The sequence below is a fragment of the Arvicanthis niloticus genome, chromosome 16 (assembly GCF_011762505.2).
Source record: "Arvicanthis niloticus isolate mArvNil1 chromosome 16, mArvNil1.pat.X, whole genome shotgun sequence".
NCBI lineage: Eukaryota > Metazoa > Chordata > Mammalia > Rodentia > Muridae > Arvicanthis > Arvicanthis niloticus.
In genome coordinates, this window is record NC_047673.1 from 54,103,014 (window position 1) to 54,118,618 (window position 15,605).

Here is a 15,605-nt window from a genome sequence, read left to right on the forward strand (position 1 = left end):
TAATAAACAGAAATGATGAACATAATAAAGCAGAAATGATGGGAATTAGTATTGAAGATTTAGATCAGTGGTTAATTATTTATCTAGCACACGTAAAGCCCTGAGTTATGCCCTCAAGAACTGCAAAAAATAAAGTCAAAAGACATGAGGGCATATATCTCCCTAGATTACAAGATGACTGCTGTTTCCATCTTATTTGTCTCCCCCACCCTTCTCCTCCCTCCCCTCCCTTCCCCACCACCATGTACGTGTTCTTATATCACTTATTCTACGGGAATTGGCTCCAGGTTGTAGTGAGCTCCATACTGGAAAAACCAAAACAAAACTGAGATATGTTATCGGTTGTTTATCACTGTAACAAAATACCTGAAATTAACCATTTGAAAGAAAAATATGTACATTTGACTCACCATTTCAGGGATACAGTACTAGGTCATCTATATCCATGCTTTGGTCTAGGGCAGGGCAGCAACATGATGGTGAGCAAGTGTGCTGAAGGGAAGCTGTTCATCTAAGGTGGCCAAGAAGCAGAGAGAAGCAAGGGACCAAGGACCCACACTCACTTTTTACAACTACTTTCTATCCCCACAAAGCTCTGAAGTCATCACTAGATTAGTCTATTCATAACATTACTGTTCTCATTATCAATACTTGAAAGACCGCACCCCCCCCCAACCTATGCAGCCCGCATACATCAGAGGCCCAGCCTTCTTTTGTAGGGAACTTGATATTCATGACATGAAGTCTCCAGAGGACACTGAAAACAACCGACATCCTCTATCCCACAGTCACTGAATAATTGAGGACAACCAACAACTAACCATGTAATTAGGCTTTGATGTAAATTTCTCAGCCCAGCTTCCCAGGACTCCATCTCTGATGTCCGTTATAGTGTTGCCAGTAAGAAGGCAGAATAAGAACTCCTACATCCCATTTTCCCACAGAAACACATATTTAACTACATTACCAATCTAGGAGTGAGTTAAGAGGCTAATGTGTCCCAGGCAAGCATGAAGTCAAGGTTAGCCACACTGAAACAGGCAATAGCTTTACTCATTTTTAATCCCAACCCCAAACCCTCAAAGTTTAGAGGAAACTAAACATTACAACTTCTCCCTGGGATGAAAGGGAATGAAATACTCAGGGGCAGGGAGGCAGCTCCTGTCTTGCCTCACGCAAAGTGGTGTCAGAAAAGGTACAGGTCAGATGCCCAGGAAAACTAGAGGAAGTGAGCACCTTCCTGTATCTTGAAAAACTGTAACATTTGAAGAAAGTGAGAAATAGAGGATTTTCTCCAGGAGAGCAGGAGGGGATTGTGGCTGGGATGCCCCAGCCTCTCATGGGGGGCTCCTTAAGGTGCTGGTTTCTATGTCACTTCCTGTAGAACACTACTTCCTATATCACCTCTTTTAAAGCTCTGACAAAACTCTTCTAATCAGACCCCAGAGTAAACAAGAGATAACTGACTTTAACCAAACAGACAACAACAAAAAATAAAAAATCCCAAATAAAACATAACTAGGAATAAAGGCCCAGAATTGTATTTTTACCATGACTGATTTCTGAAGTTCTTTCCCAGTCAAGGCAGGCCTTGCAGTCCCAGAGAGGAGAGTGTTTCTTCAAAGGGATGTTTTTATCAACAGGGTCTCATGTAACATCCCAGATTAGCCTCAACACCTCTATATGGCTAGAAATGACCATGAACTCCTGCCTCTACTTCCTGAGATATGAGAAGGCAGGCATATACACCATGGTGCTGTGCAGAAGGGCAGGAGATCCGCATGGTCAAACGCAGAACCAGAGAAACCAGGAATGTTAAACTTGAAGGCTTCTCTCTTCAGTAGAAGGGTTTTACATCTATTTTTCCACCAAGCAGCCTAGAGTGAATGCTGTTACTAGCCTGGTACTCTTTGCTATTTGGTAGAGCCAGACCTCACCCGAATCCCCCAGAATCTTGAGCACTGTTTCTCAGTCAATAGACCCTATTCTTGCAGAAGAGGTCACAGGCACTTTGCAAAAGACATGTACTTTGTAAAGAGTTTCAAAGTAGTAATGTGTAGTAAGCTCTGTTGTGATAATTGTCACAAGGAAGTCTTTATTTATTCAAAGCTTCTCTGTGCTTAAATATGCCAAAAATAAACAGCTCAGGGTTAGACTCTCGAAGACTGACTCTTCAGCTAAGTTATGGTGAACTGAATTTCCTTCTTACCTCTTGTGGTTCATTTCTCTTTCAGCAGTAGAGCTTTTCAGACAGACAGACAGACAGACAGACAGACACACACACACACACACACACACACACACACACACACACACACAACACAACACAGTGCTGGGGATTGAGTCCAGGGCTAGGTAAGCAATCTACCACCTGAGATATATCCAAGCCCGTCTTTTCAGATATGAATACTTCACTGCAAAGATGCTAGAAATTTGAAGAGTCAAGGAAACAAGGCACGATTAAAGAATGAGATTATATTTTCACTAACACTGCAGAAATGGAGAACTTTAAGTGATAATGTTAATAAAGCTTGATAACTTATAAGAGAAACAAAACCAGAAAAACAATACATAAATGAAATGAGACAAATAATTTAAAAGAAACAAACAAATTCTGAAGCTAAATCGTACAGTAGTAACTTGACCAAAAAAAACTTACCAGAAGGGTTCAACAATAAACTTGATCAAACAGAAGAATTGGTGAGCTCAAAGAATGTTTATTTGAACATATCAAATATCAAAATGAGAAGAAGGAAAGAAAATGTTATAGTCTAAGAAAGTTATTGGACACCATTTTGCAAACCAAAGTAACTGTTGTAGGTGTCCAGAGAAAAATGGAAAAACAAAGGGTGAAAGGGGTTTTTCATTTTGTTTTATTTTGTTTCATTTTGTTTTGTTTCGTTTTGTTTTGTTTTGTTTTGCTTTGTTTTGTTTGAGACAGGGTCTCTCTGTTTAGTTCTGACTGTCCTGGAATTTGCTGTATAGACCAGGCTGACGTTAAACTTACAGAGATCTGTCTGTCTCTGCTGGCTGGGTGATAGGATTAAAGGCATGCACCACCTTGTCTGGCAGGATTTCCTTTTATTGTTATATATGTGTGAATGCCTGGGAGTGTATGCCACATTTGGGCAGGTACCTGTAGAGACAAGAAGAGAACATTGGGTCCTCTGGAGCTGGAGTTACACACGGGTGTACTCCATCTCTCCAGGCCCCCCCCAAAAAAAAATTTGTTGTCTTTGTTATTTTTACTTGTATGTATATGTCTGCATGTGGGTATGTGCTTGTGAGTACGGGTGCCTGAAAACACCCAGCGGCATCAGGCTCTTCTGAATCTGGAATTCCAGGTGGTTGTGAGACACCCATTGTGAGTGATGGGAATTGAACCTCGGTGCTCTACAAAAACAGTATGTGTTCTAATCACTGATCCATCTTTCCGGCACCAGAAAAGACTTTTCAAAAAGAAATAACAGCTAAAAATTTTCCAACTCTAGGGGAAAACACATCTAATTTACAACACTGAAAAACTTCCAAATAGGATGAATCATAAGTTTTCACTGTATACATTAATCCCACTATCAAAAACCAAAGATAAAGAGGATAAAAAAGATGGCTGATGCCTTTAATCCCAGAACTCTAGAAACAGATGCAACAGATCTCTGTGAGTTTTGTGGCCAGCCTAGTCTACATAGTGAGTCTCAATATATGTGTATGAATGTGTGGACATGTATGTATATGTGTGTGTGTGTGTGTGTGTGTGTGTGTGTGTGTGTGTATGTGTGTATGTATTACTCAATATATGTGTGCAATTATATGTACATCAGCTTAAAATAACCTATTATGTTTTCATGATGCTGTAGGTCTCAAAGGAACCATAAAAAGACAAAGACCTACAGTAGGTAAAACTAAGAGCAAAAGGGAAATAATCATATAATTATAAAAACCAACAAAGGACAGTAGAAAAAAGAGGAGCACATAAACTGCAGGAAGCAGAAGACAGAAGTAAGTAGTAAAGAAATCCTTACCCATTAACCATTCAAACAAAATGACATGGTTTGAATGAGATTGGCCTTCACAGGCTCATGTATTTGAATGCTTAATCACCAGGGAATGGCATTATTTGAACAGATTAAAAGGATTAAGAGGTGCAGCCTTGTTGGAGATAGTATGTCACTGGGAGTATGCTTTGTAATTTCTAAAGCACATGCCAAGCCCAGAGTCTCTCTGCCTATAGATCAGGATATAGCTCTCAGCTACTGTTCCAATGTCTGTCTGCCTGTATGCCACCGTGCTCCCCACCATGATGATAATAGACTTAAACCTCTGAAACGGTGAGCAAGCTTCCAGTTACATGTTTTCTCTTATAATATAGTTGCCTTGGTCACAGTGTCTCTTAACAGAGATAGAAGAGTGACTAAAACAAATGTAAATGAATTAGATTCTTCAAAAGAAAGAATGAGTGAAAGAAAAGAAAGAAAGAGACTGAATGGACGATGAAGTCACTAAGGGATATTTTGATACAGTAGTCCCACAATACCACCCCCTGCTGAGAGACATACTGAATGACTGCTGTTGTTTTGCTAAACGGGCTGCCTTCTAAACACTTCTATTTATAGCCATGGGTTAGCTCTGCTCTCAGCCATTGTCAGAGTATAACCATGAACATTGGGGTCTCACCTGTAGGGTTTTAGCCACATTAATAAAAGAAATTTTTTATTTGTTTAATGTGTATGCGTGTTTTGTTTGCACATATGTCTGTGCATCATATGTTTGCCTGATGCCCAAGGAGGCAAGCAAAGGGCAGCAGATCCCCTGGGACTAGAGTTATAGATGCCTGTGAGGTCTATGTAGATGTTGGGAATTGAAACTAGGTCCTCTGGAAGAGCAGACAGTGCTCTGAATAGCTGATGGCTCTACGTAAGTTCCTAAGGCATAAGAGACCCTAGAGCACTGCCTGAACCCCAGATATCTACCAAAAAACAAGGCAGAGTACGGCCGCTCCCTACCCAAATCAGGCTTTGGCCTACTCAACTCCATAGAAACAAAGGCCACGTCATGATAAAAACCAGTTAGACTTCTGTTTCCCTGCCAGACAAGACAACTGACTTTCAGAAATCAGACTAGAAGTCGGCTAATCTAGCTGATACGACTGAAAGGACTGAGACACCTCATCCCTTGTCCTCCTCCCACCCCCACTCCAGCTATATAAGCTAGCCCTGCTATTTCCTGTCCTCCGAATCAGTCTCCCGAATCAGTCTCCCCGGTCGTTCACACATCCGGTACTCACCACCGCCAACTGTCTGAGGCCCTGCTCCCCAGCTCCTCCGAATCCCGAGACCACATGATACACAAAGGCCGATCACGGACAGGGGACCCACATATCTATCCAGCACCCAAATAAAATACTTTAAAAATGGGCTCAAAAAGAAACTCACAATCAATTTCATCAGAGTTTGAGAGGAAAAGCAAGAAGGTCAGGAAAGCTGTCAGTGTTGGAGGCCGCTGAAAGAAGGGAGATGAACAAGAGGAAGAGAGAAAGTCAGGCTTTTGTTCTGTTGTTGTGATGGTCCAAGAAAGCCGGCATGTTTAGCAATGGAGGTTGGCAAAACGATTCATGGATAAGGGGAGGGGAAATAGTGAGGAAGCCTGAAGCATCAGAAAAAGCATATTCAGGCTTTTAACCACTATCAAAACGAGGGTGGGCGTGGGAGGGGCGTGGTGGATAGAGAAGTGGGCGGGGTTACTCTTTGAATAAGAACTCATGAAAGCCGGCAGGCTACTTGGCAGAAGTATTATAAGTGGCCGTATGGAAAGGGGCCTTCTGGAAAACATAAATATATTATCTTCATTAAGAGGATAATTATTCTTTCCATCTTCTTAGCATGCCTTGGAGTAAATCAGCTTTCTTAGGGGGTGGAGAAAACTCCTGATTAGATGATCGACAGGCCGAGCTGAAGTAACTATTAAAGGAGTAGACAACCTTATGTCATGTTCCAGTCTTTGAAACAGAGCCATTAGCCATTACATTCAGAGCCTCTGAAATGTATCTGAGGTCGAGATTTCATTCTTTTAATCAGAAAACCTGGGGGGGAAGGGGGCGTGTTTTCCTCTCTAGTGTTAGCAAAGAGGGATGTAGGGTTCCAAGCTGATCTATGGAGATGTCCTTTGTCCTTTTCTAACAATCTAACAAGAGAAGCTTTTCTTGGTAGTGGGCATGAGTTAGTTAATTAACATAGAGATCCATAAGTGGTCAAAGTATCAAGAATGAGTGACTGTTGAATGGGACGTTGGTCACTGATGTCATCTCCCTCCAACGCCCAGGGAATATGGAAACATGGGCGGAAAGACTGTAGGTGCAGAGAATGGGGAGCTAGGAGCTAGGCTGTGAAATGCAGTCTTCTGGCTGCTGCACATATGAACTCACAGCAGCCGTCACTTCCTGCACAGGACCTGAGCAAGATAGGGCCTGTCCACACATCACCGTGAGAGCAGCTCCACACCTAGGAGCCACTGGTAGTTAATAGTTGCTGGGGAATGAGGATGTCATTTCTTTTAGTGGTATAACCAGCAGTCACTTTTCCATCTCTAGTAAAGATGCTCATGCAAGCAACCCTAAGTAAACTCAGTCAGAAAGAAAGAAGGAAGGAAGGAAGGAAAGAAAGAAAGAAGTCACAAACATAAGATGGGAACTTGATGAGAATAGTTTCTTTAGGTGAAAGAGGGGTAAGAAAATATAAGGAGGGACTATGATCAAAATTCAATATCAACATCTAGTGAGCCATTAAAAATAATACTTTAAAAATGAAGGAGCAATCCTTAGAAAGCTGAAATGATTATGAGTAAATACACACACATACATGTTTACACATAAGCCCAATGCCCAAGCATCAAAATGATCTAATTAGAAATAGATAGGAACACAATAATAATTGGATATTTCAACATTCCACTCCCCCAGTTTATGAAACACCCAGACATAAAACGAATGCCAAAGAGGCACTTGAACAACACTGTAGAGAAAATGGTGTGTGTGTGTGTGTGTGTGTGTGTGTGTGTGTGTGTCCCTTCCCTCATAATGTCTTTATCCCTTCTTAAAATTTGAAAAGGAGGATTCAGGGCTGTAAGAATAGAAAAAATACTTTACCCTGGTCAAAAGAATGAGTCTGAGTTCTACCAGGGGCACTGAGTGGAGACCTGACATTCTTTGCTCCCAAAACACTATGTAACTAGTATTTCTTCTGTTAAGAGTTAAGCCATCCAGACCTGTCAGTTAACTGGCCAGAATCCTGCTCCTCAGGGAAGTTGAGTCATCTGAAAACATACTAGAGGGATGGAAAGAATAATTGACCCCTTAATGAGGTAAGGTACTTAATCCCTGCCCCGAAGAAGTCCCTTCATATGGTTACTGGCAGATTACCACTCCTAAGTTTGCCTGCTTTTCTGAATTCTAACTCAAGCAGTGTAATGTGTTCTTTTCGCCACTTTTGTTCTGTTCTTTGAATACCGGCCCAAATGGGGTTAGTCTAGTAAATGAATACAGTCAGGCTGTCAACTTCTCGCTGCTTCTCTAAAGCCCCCTCCCATGCAGCTGCTTACCAACCTTCAGTGCTCAATGTGCCTGTTCTCATGAGCCCTAACTCAAGACATGGCTATGTGTTTTCCTCAAATCCATCTGCCTTCTTCCAGAAGTCACCAAGTTTAGCTTGTCTGCTCTGTTGTTTTTTGTTTTTTGTTTTTTTTTTTTTTTCAAACTTCAATGGAATGGTTCTTCCTGAGGCTGCTTTTAAATTATTTTATTTACAAAGCTAAAGACCCACAAAAGCAAACTCCTGTTCCCCAGTAACACTCAGACACACATACACACACACACACTTACATACACATATGCATACTTACACACACACATACAGGCACACACTCAGATACACATACACACACAGGAAAGAGAGAGAGAGAGAGAGACTCACCATCAAACAACAAAAGCATACACATTTTTTTTTCAAGTGCACATGGAACATGTTCAAGAATTGATTGCTTATTAGCTCACTAAAGATGTCTCAGTAAATCTAGGAAGATTAAAATCATGCCACATAAATTTTCTAACCACAATGGAATGTAACTAAAATAAATAGAAAGAAACCTGGAAACTCACAAATATGTAAAAACTGTACAACACTTGTAAACATGTGGGTCAAAAAGACAACCATGCCTAATTTACATGGTCTGGGGATCAAACATCAGGCTTCATATATACACAACACTCTCCCATCTGAACTACATCCCATGAAAAAAATTCTGGCAAAATTCAGTGCTATTTATGATTTTAAAAAAAGCTTTTGGCAAACTAAATACAGAAGACTTCACCCCATAATAATCCTGTAAAGTTCATAGCTGATCTTATACCCAACAGGAAAAAAATGAAAGTCTTTCCTCTAAAATCTGAAACAAGACTAGAATGTCCAAGTTCATTAGCTGGTGTAGCGCTGGAGCTGAAAGCCAGTGCCCTGGTTGACATGAAGAGAAAGAAACCAACATCATCTGAAAAGGGAAAGAAGAAGTAAAGTGCAGAGGACATGACCTGACCCACAGAAAATCTTAAAGACAGAATGAAAACTGCTAGTCTACTAAACGAGTACAGTCAGGTTACAGGAAACACAAGCGACCTCCAGAAACCAGTTGTGTTTCTGAATATAAACAGCAAGCTACTAAGAGAGACGTGGTAAATATAATCCTACTTACAATAGCTTCAAAAAAGAATAAAATATGAAGGAATCAACTTAACCAGAGGACTAAAAGTCTAGCACTCCAAAAATCACAAGTCACTGGTGAAAGAAATTGAAGAAGACACAAATAAAATAGGCATCGTGTGCTGATTTCGCATGAGAAAGGATTGCTTAGATGACCATACCACTCAAAGCAACCTACAGATTAAATGTGAGGGATATCAATTACCTGATCAACGGCATTTTATAGAAATCAAAAAAAAAAAAAAGTCTAACATTTATAAGGAACCACAAGAGACCTGCAGTAAGCAATGCAAGTCAGAGCAAGAAATTGTTTTAAAAGCATCACTTCTTGGTTTCAAAAATCTATAAAAAGTGAGCAATTAAAGCCATGATGGCTCGGTGAGATTGCTCCAAGGGCAAAGGAGCTTGCTACCTGAATACGTAAGCCTGATAAAGTAAATTAAATCCTTAGAACCCAGGAAAGGTGGAAGAAGAGAACAGACTATACATGAATGACCTTTGACCTTCACATATACTCCATTACAGGTGCTTATAGAGAAGGGAAAGGGGACAGCAGGAGGAAATGGTTTAAAATAATTCTACTAATATATTAAATTTATATATAAAATGCAGCATGGAACACTAAAACAGCAACAACTGTTTTAGCAAACAACTGTGTAGGGTCGGGTCTGATGCTAAGGTTTTGTTGCCCAATTGGTTCTTAATCTGTCACTAAAGAAAGCCTTGGAGCCAATTGCTGGGTGGAAGGGATAGGCAGGACTTCTGAGTCCCTGGAGGCAAGCAAGAAGACAGCAAGCAAAGAGAGGAGAATTTGCAATGCTTTGGAAAGACCTGGCAGCCACATGAGGTCTCAGGAGGAGCTGTGGGCTGTGGCCACTTCTATAGACAGGTGGTCAGAGATGTTTAGCCAGTACTAGATTCAACTGACCAACTAAAGTTGGGGCAGGTGGGAGGAGCGGAGCTAAGAGTAATGATAAGGGCACATTTTTCCAGGCAGGAGATAGTAGCACCTAGCAATTGTGCAAAGAAGGCAAGTTGAAAATGGACAACTGTTCGTTGTCTTTTATCTGTGGATTAAAGGGAAGCTGTGAGTGTCTGGTAGTGTAGAAATTCGGTTAAACTTAATTTTTAGTTAAAGTTAATTTTTAACTGCCCCAGGACACATCCTGGGAGAAACATATTCCTTAGTCCCAGAACACCTGCTGGATTACCCTGCTGGATTAACATTCAGAGGAAAAGCAGATTAACATTCCTCAGACCACAGGGGAGAGAACCGACCTGTGGGTGAGAAAGGCCCAGAGCATGTAGACACATTCCACAGGACAGACCAATCCTTGCCACCTACAGACAACAAGGGAGGTCCTTGCCACCTCATTCCCCAAAGACCAATCAGTTTAAAAGTCACACTGTTCTGCCAATCATATTGTGCCTAGTCACTGTTTCTCTAGTCCACCCCTTAAACTGTATAAAAACTGCTCTTAACCTCAACTCGGGGTTCTTCTTACCTGCATGTGAGAGAACCCCAGTGCTCTGGATTATTATTATCATTAAACCTCATGTTATTGTAGCGAATTGTGTCCGTGAGTGTCTCTGGGGGAGTGTGTTGTCCCCTGGTTTGGATCTTAGAGTCCAACAGTAGCGTGGCCTTAGCCCAGAGCTAACCTGGAGTAGCACAAAACTACACACAAAAGGCCCTGAGGATATATTTCAAGGGTGAGGTGTTGGCTGAGCATGCACAAAGCCCCAAGTTGAACCCCGGCACCAGAAAAACAAAAGTAAAACAAGACAATCTACACAGCAGCAAAATCCTCAAACACAGAGACTACTGAACCTAATAAAAATCCCAGAATGAATCCACATGCATGGTCAACTGATTCCATTCAGCAAACAGTACTGGGGAAGTAGTTGGATCGTTGTTTTATAAAATACTCCCAAATTAATTCAAAGTGGGTTAAAAGATTTAAGTGTAAGACCGGGAACTGGATAGAGAGGTGACAGGTGTAATCCACAGAAAAATGCCTTTGATGAGCCGGACCAGCATGACTGACTACACAGCCAGCAAAAATGAATAACAGCACCACAGAAAGCCTCTAATAGTGCCTTGCACAGCTCACATAGTGCAAGATAGGAAATAGAGAGTTCCTGGGGGTTAAATGACAAAAGTCTGATGGAAACCAGGCCACAGAGTCCCATAGTCATCTCTCCACCTCTGCCTCTTTTGCAGAACCTTGGAACAAAGTAGGCTCCATTGTCTCAATGCTTCCTAAACAAACTCCCAAGAACATCTTGACCTAGCTTGGTTTATTTTCTACTCCCTGCCTGTCATCTCCCTATTCTTGTAGAGAGCTTCTTTAGGTATCTAATATACCCATGCTTTTTATTAATGACAGATTCCTGCATGGTTCTTCCTGATAGACCCACTAATTTCTTAGAAACTGGTAGCTGTCATTTTTCTCACAGCGGGGGTGACCCTAATGGAAATTGCCTCTAACAGCCTCTCGATACTAGGGGGTTCCGGGACTTCCCAAACGTCTATCTCTTAGAGATTTTACTAGTTCTCTAATTAATTAGCTATAGGCTTCCTCTCCCTAACACCTGTGTGAGGCCATTTAGACACATTAGGAGATGTTTGTGCACTGAATAAATATCCAAGTTCTTTAAGAGCTCAAGCCAGGTCCCTTAGCTGAAATCTGGTCCTCTGCTCTTTAAACTAACCCTCGATGGTTGAGGAAGGATTTGTTGCAGGATGGGGTGATGGGGTGGAGTAGGGTGTTTGGCTTTAAGGAATGTTTGTCCAGATTCTTTAGGCTGCAATCATTTCTTTAATTAAGGAGAACAGCTGGTGACAATGGACACAGGCAGATCTAGAGGAGTATTTTTCTGAGCTCACCCACCTACTTCCCTTCACACAGAAACACATTCTGTAACTTAGGGGAACCTGCAAGTCCTTGGCTTTGAAATCCTATGTGGGCAAACCAGTCAGATCTTGCTCTGTTGCAACCAAAATAAATAGAAATGGCTTACACACTAAGAAGGAGTAGAAGAAGGGAGGAAATAAAGATTCAGGTTATTATCTTGAAGATGAGAAAACCTTTATTTTTAATTTGTTCCTCACATCCCTTGGACAGGATTAGATGGTAATCTGCCAATTCTAAGCCGGGGACATTTCAGATTGTAAACAAAACTGCAGGACAGGGCTTGCTGACACATTGAAGGGAACTACTGTATTTACAAGTATGGTCTCAGCCTGGCCACCATCTTGTTACCATGAAACTGAACTCATGGTTTCTGGCCAGCTTGAGCATGGCAAGCATGGCTCTGGCAGCCTTACCCTCCCCTCCCATGCCCTCTGCCTGACTAAAATCCTTTAAAATTTAAAGGTATATTCCCTTATTTGGTCAACCCCTCCTCCTCCTGAGGCTGACTGCCATGACCCAGTTATCAAAGTATTGAAGTCAAATAATCAAAAGTTCCCTTTGGCTTACCTAATTAATATGCCCAATTAAAATGAAATACCTCAATGACTGCCTTCTCTGTATCCAGAGACAGTCCTTTGTCCCCTTTGTCTTCCTCCTCTTCAGGACAAATACTGCCCCCACCCAACACTTGTCCTCTATCTCCTGTCTTTGTCCCCATCTCTACTTTCTGTCTCTGTGAGGCAAATAAATCTTCTTTATGTTGAGAACTTGGTCTTGGGGGTCCTGAGCCAATACTTTTCCTCTTAGTGTCCAGAGAAAGTCTCAATCTGCACAGGAATTCTTTCTAAAGTTCGAGTTTAGTGGAGCAATCATGCATAACCAGAGAAAAATTCCTATCTGAATAGTAGCATAAATAAATAGTAAATTTTAAAGATCAAAAGATTAACTGTGGGTAAATTAAATTCTCTGGGGGAACTGACAACTAGACTGTCTAGTTCCATAGCTATTTGACTTTTTCAATCCGGTATAGAACTCCTTACAACAGAAAATCACTTTTGTTTTTTGGAAAAAAAGTGCAAAAGAGGAGAGAGGAATGGGAGGAGAGAGGGGACAAGATTCTTACGAACTAAAACGAGAAACATGGTGGTGGCTCACATCATTAATTAAAGTAGCACTCTGGAGACAAAGGCAGAGGCAGGTGGATTTCTAAATTTGAGTCCAGCCTGGTCTATAGAGCAAGCTCCAGGATAGCCAGGACTACACAGAGAAATGCTGTTTCAAAAAACAAAACAAAGGAAAGAAAAACAGAACTATAAAATGATGAAATATCATTTGAATGTAAAGTTTCCAATGAAATTAAAAAACACAACTAAAATGCTTTTTTTCTTAGCAAAACTGCTGTGTGCACTGTGTATATCTTAAATCTGCATGCCTATTTGGTAATCATATCAAGCCATTAAGTAATTAATTTTTGAGATAGGATCGCACACATTGGTCTAAAATTGCTCCTCCTTTTTTTTTTTTTTTTTTTTTTTTTTAAGTTTACTTGTGTGTGAGGCTTAGCTACTGTTCTATTGCTGTGAAGAGACACCATAACCAAGGCAACTCTTATAAAGAAGTCAATTAATTGGGGGCTGAATTGCAGTTTTATAGGGTTAGTCTGTGATCACTGATCATTACAGCAGGAAGCAGACAGGCATGGTGTTAGAGCACTTGCTGAGAGGCTTTACATCCTGGTCCACAGGAAAAAGAGAGGAGACACTGGGCCTGGCATGGGCTTTTGAAACCTCAAAGCCCACCCCACCCCCCCAGTGACACACCTCCTCCCAAAAGACCATACCTCTTAATTCTTTCCAAACTGTTCCACTTACAGAACCAGACATGAGCCCATGGAGGCCACTCTAATTCAAACTCTTTTGTGTTGGGGCGTGTGTGTGTGTGTGTGTGTGTGTGCACGCATGCGTGTGCATGTGCCTGTTGAGATCAGAGAATAACCCGCAGGGATTGATTCTCTCCTTTTACCAAGTGGGTACTGGGAGTGCCATTATCCACTGAGCCATCTCAAAAGCCCCAAAATCTTACATTTTAAGTCAGCATGAACTACATAGTAAGACTCTCTCTTTAAAAAAATCAAGTCCAACAAAGAAATAATGATGAATGTTGACTGTTGCCTTGGTTGGATTAGGAAATACATGGGTGAAATAGCCCACTCTAGATGTACTTGGTGTGATTCTGGTGTGTCTGTGAGGAGATTTCTGGAGACCATTAACAAGGGGGATGGCGAGGCTATCCCTGAATGTGATGGCAACATTTCATAAACTGGGGACTGGATGAATAAGGGGACCAGATGAGCTCATGGTGCACAAACACACATGAAGTAAAACTCCTTTACACGTAAGCAAATCTTTAAAAAGAAAAAATAAAGAAGATAAAATCCTGGCTTTCAGAGGAAAAAAAAAAAAGGATGTTGCTATATATCATGGGTTGGCCTAGAACTTGTCATCCACCTGCCTCAGCCTCAGCCTCAGGAGTGCTGGAACTATAGGCATGTATCAGAACACCCAGCTTTTGTCAACTATTCTCCAGGGTAGAATCAAAGCTATATATTGTGGCTTTGTATTTTAGCCTTCTCATCTATTAATTCATGTAACTTCGACACAGTTTTAGCTGAGTTGAATAATGTCTACTCTGTCTGAACATATTTGGGAATATGAATCTTTTGAAGATTTATTTTTATTTATGCGTGTCCTAGTTTTCTTTCTGTTGCTGTTATAAAACAGTCTGACCAAAAGGAACCTGGGGAGAAAAAGCTATATTTGGCTTATACTTCCAGGTTACAATCATTGAGGAAGTCAGAGGAGGAACTTCAGGCAGGAACCCCAAGGGGAAAACCCCAGAAAGAGCATTTGCTTGCTGCCTCTTAGTGGCTCAAGATCAGCTAGCTCTCTACAGGCCAGGACCTTCCTAGGGATGGTGCTGCCCAGAGTAGACTAGTTCCTCCTACATTCAATCAAGACAATCCTTTATAATCACAGCTGCAGGCCCATCTGATCTGGGAAAACCCTCAGATGTGATGCCCTCTGAAGAGTAGGCTGTTATCAAGTTAACAACTGAGACCAACTAGAGTAGTGTGTGCTTATGTGTATGGGTTCCCTTGGAGGCCAGAAGAAAGGCCTCAGAGCCCTAAAACCTGGAGTTGCAGTTTGAGCTGTCTGGTGTGGGTACCTGAAACCAAACATGGGCCCTCTGGAAGAGCAGAATGCTCTCTTTACGGAGCCATCTCCCCAGCCCTGAAATTATGAGTTTGTCACTTGCTGGGAAATTATCTTAGAATGTTCTTTTTCAAACATCACACTTTTTATAAAGTAGCTGCTGAGATGGGCTGTTGTATGCACACCTATAATCCCAGCTACTTAGGAGTCTGAAGCAGGAAGAGGTTAAATTTGAGGCCACTCGGGCCAACAGAGCAAGACTGTTTCAAAGACAAGACAAAAAAGGTAGAATATAGCTCAGTGGGGGTGTTTGTCTATCACAAGAGGCTCTGCCATTTAATTCCCAGTACTGGCAACATTAATTCATTAATTAAAAGTAATCTGAGATATTCAGACAGTGACACTCTTCAGTGTAGTAAGTGATTGAAGCAGGTACATGAGCATCTTCTGAAGTAAGAAGACTTCCCCTGGGACCATCACCTCTAGACATTTCATCCAGCACAGAGAACTGCAGTTAGGAAATAAGAATATGCCTCTTTAAAAGCCACATCCTAACTCAGGGGATGGGAAGTACTCAGAGAATACTAGCTCAGATTGTGTAGGTTGGTGGAATTGCTGTCGTAGATTGCTTGTGTAGCATGCACCAGTACTTAGCTTTGAACCACAGCATTGAGCAGAGAGGGAAAAAAAAAAAAAGTGAATGGCACACACCAACTTATTTAAGCATTCTT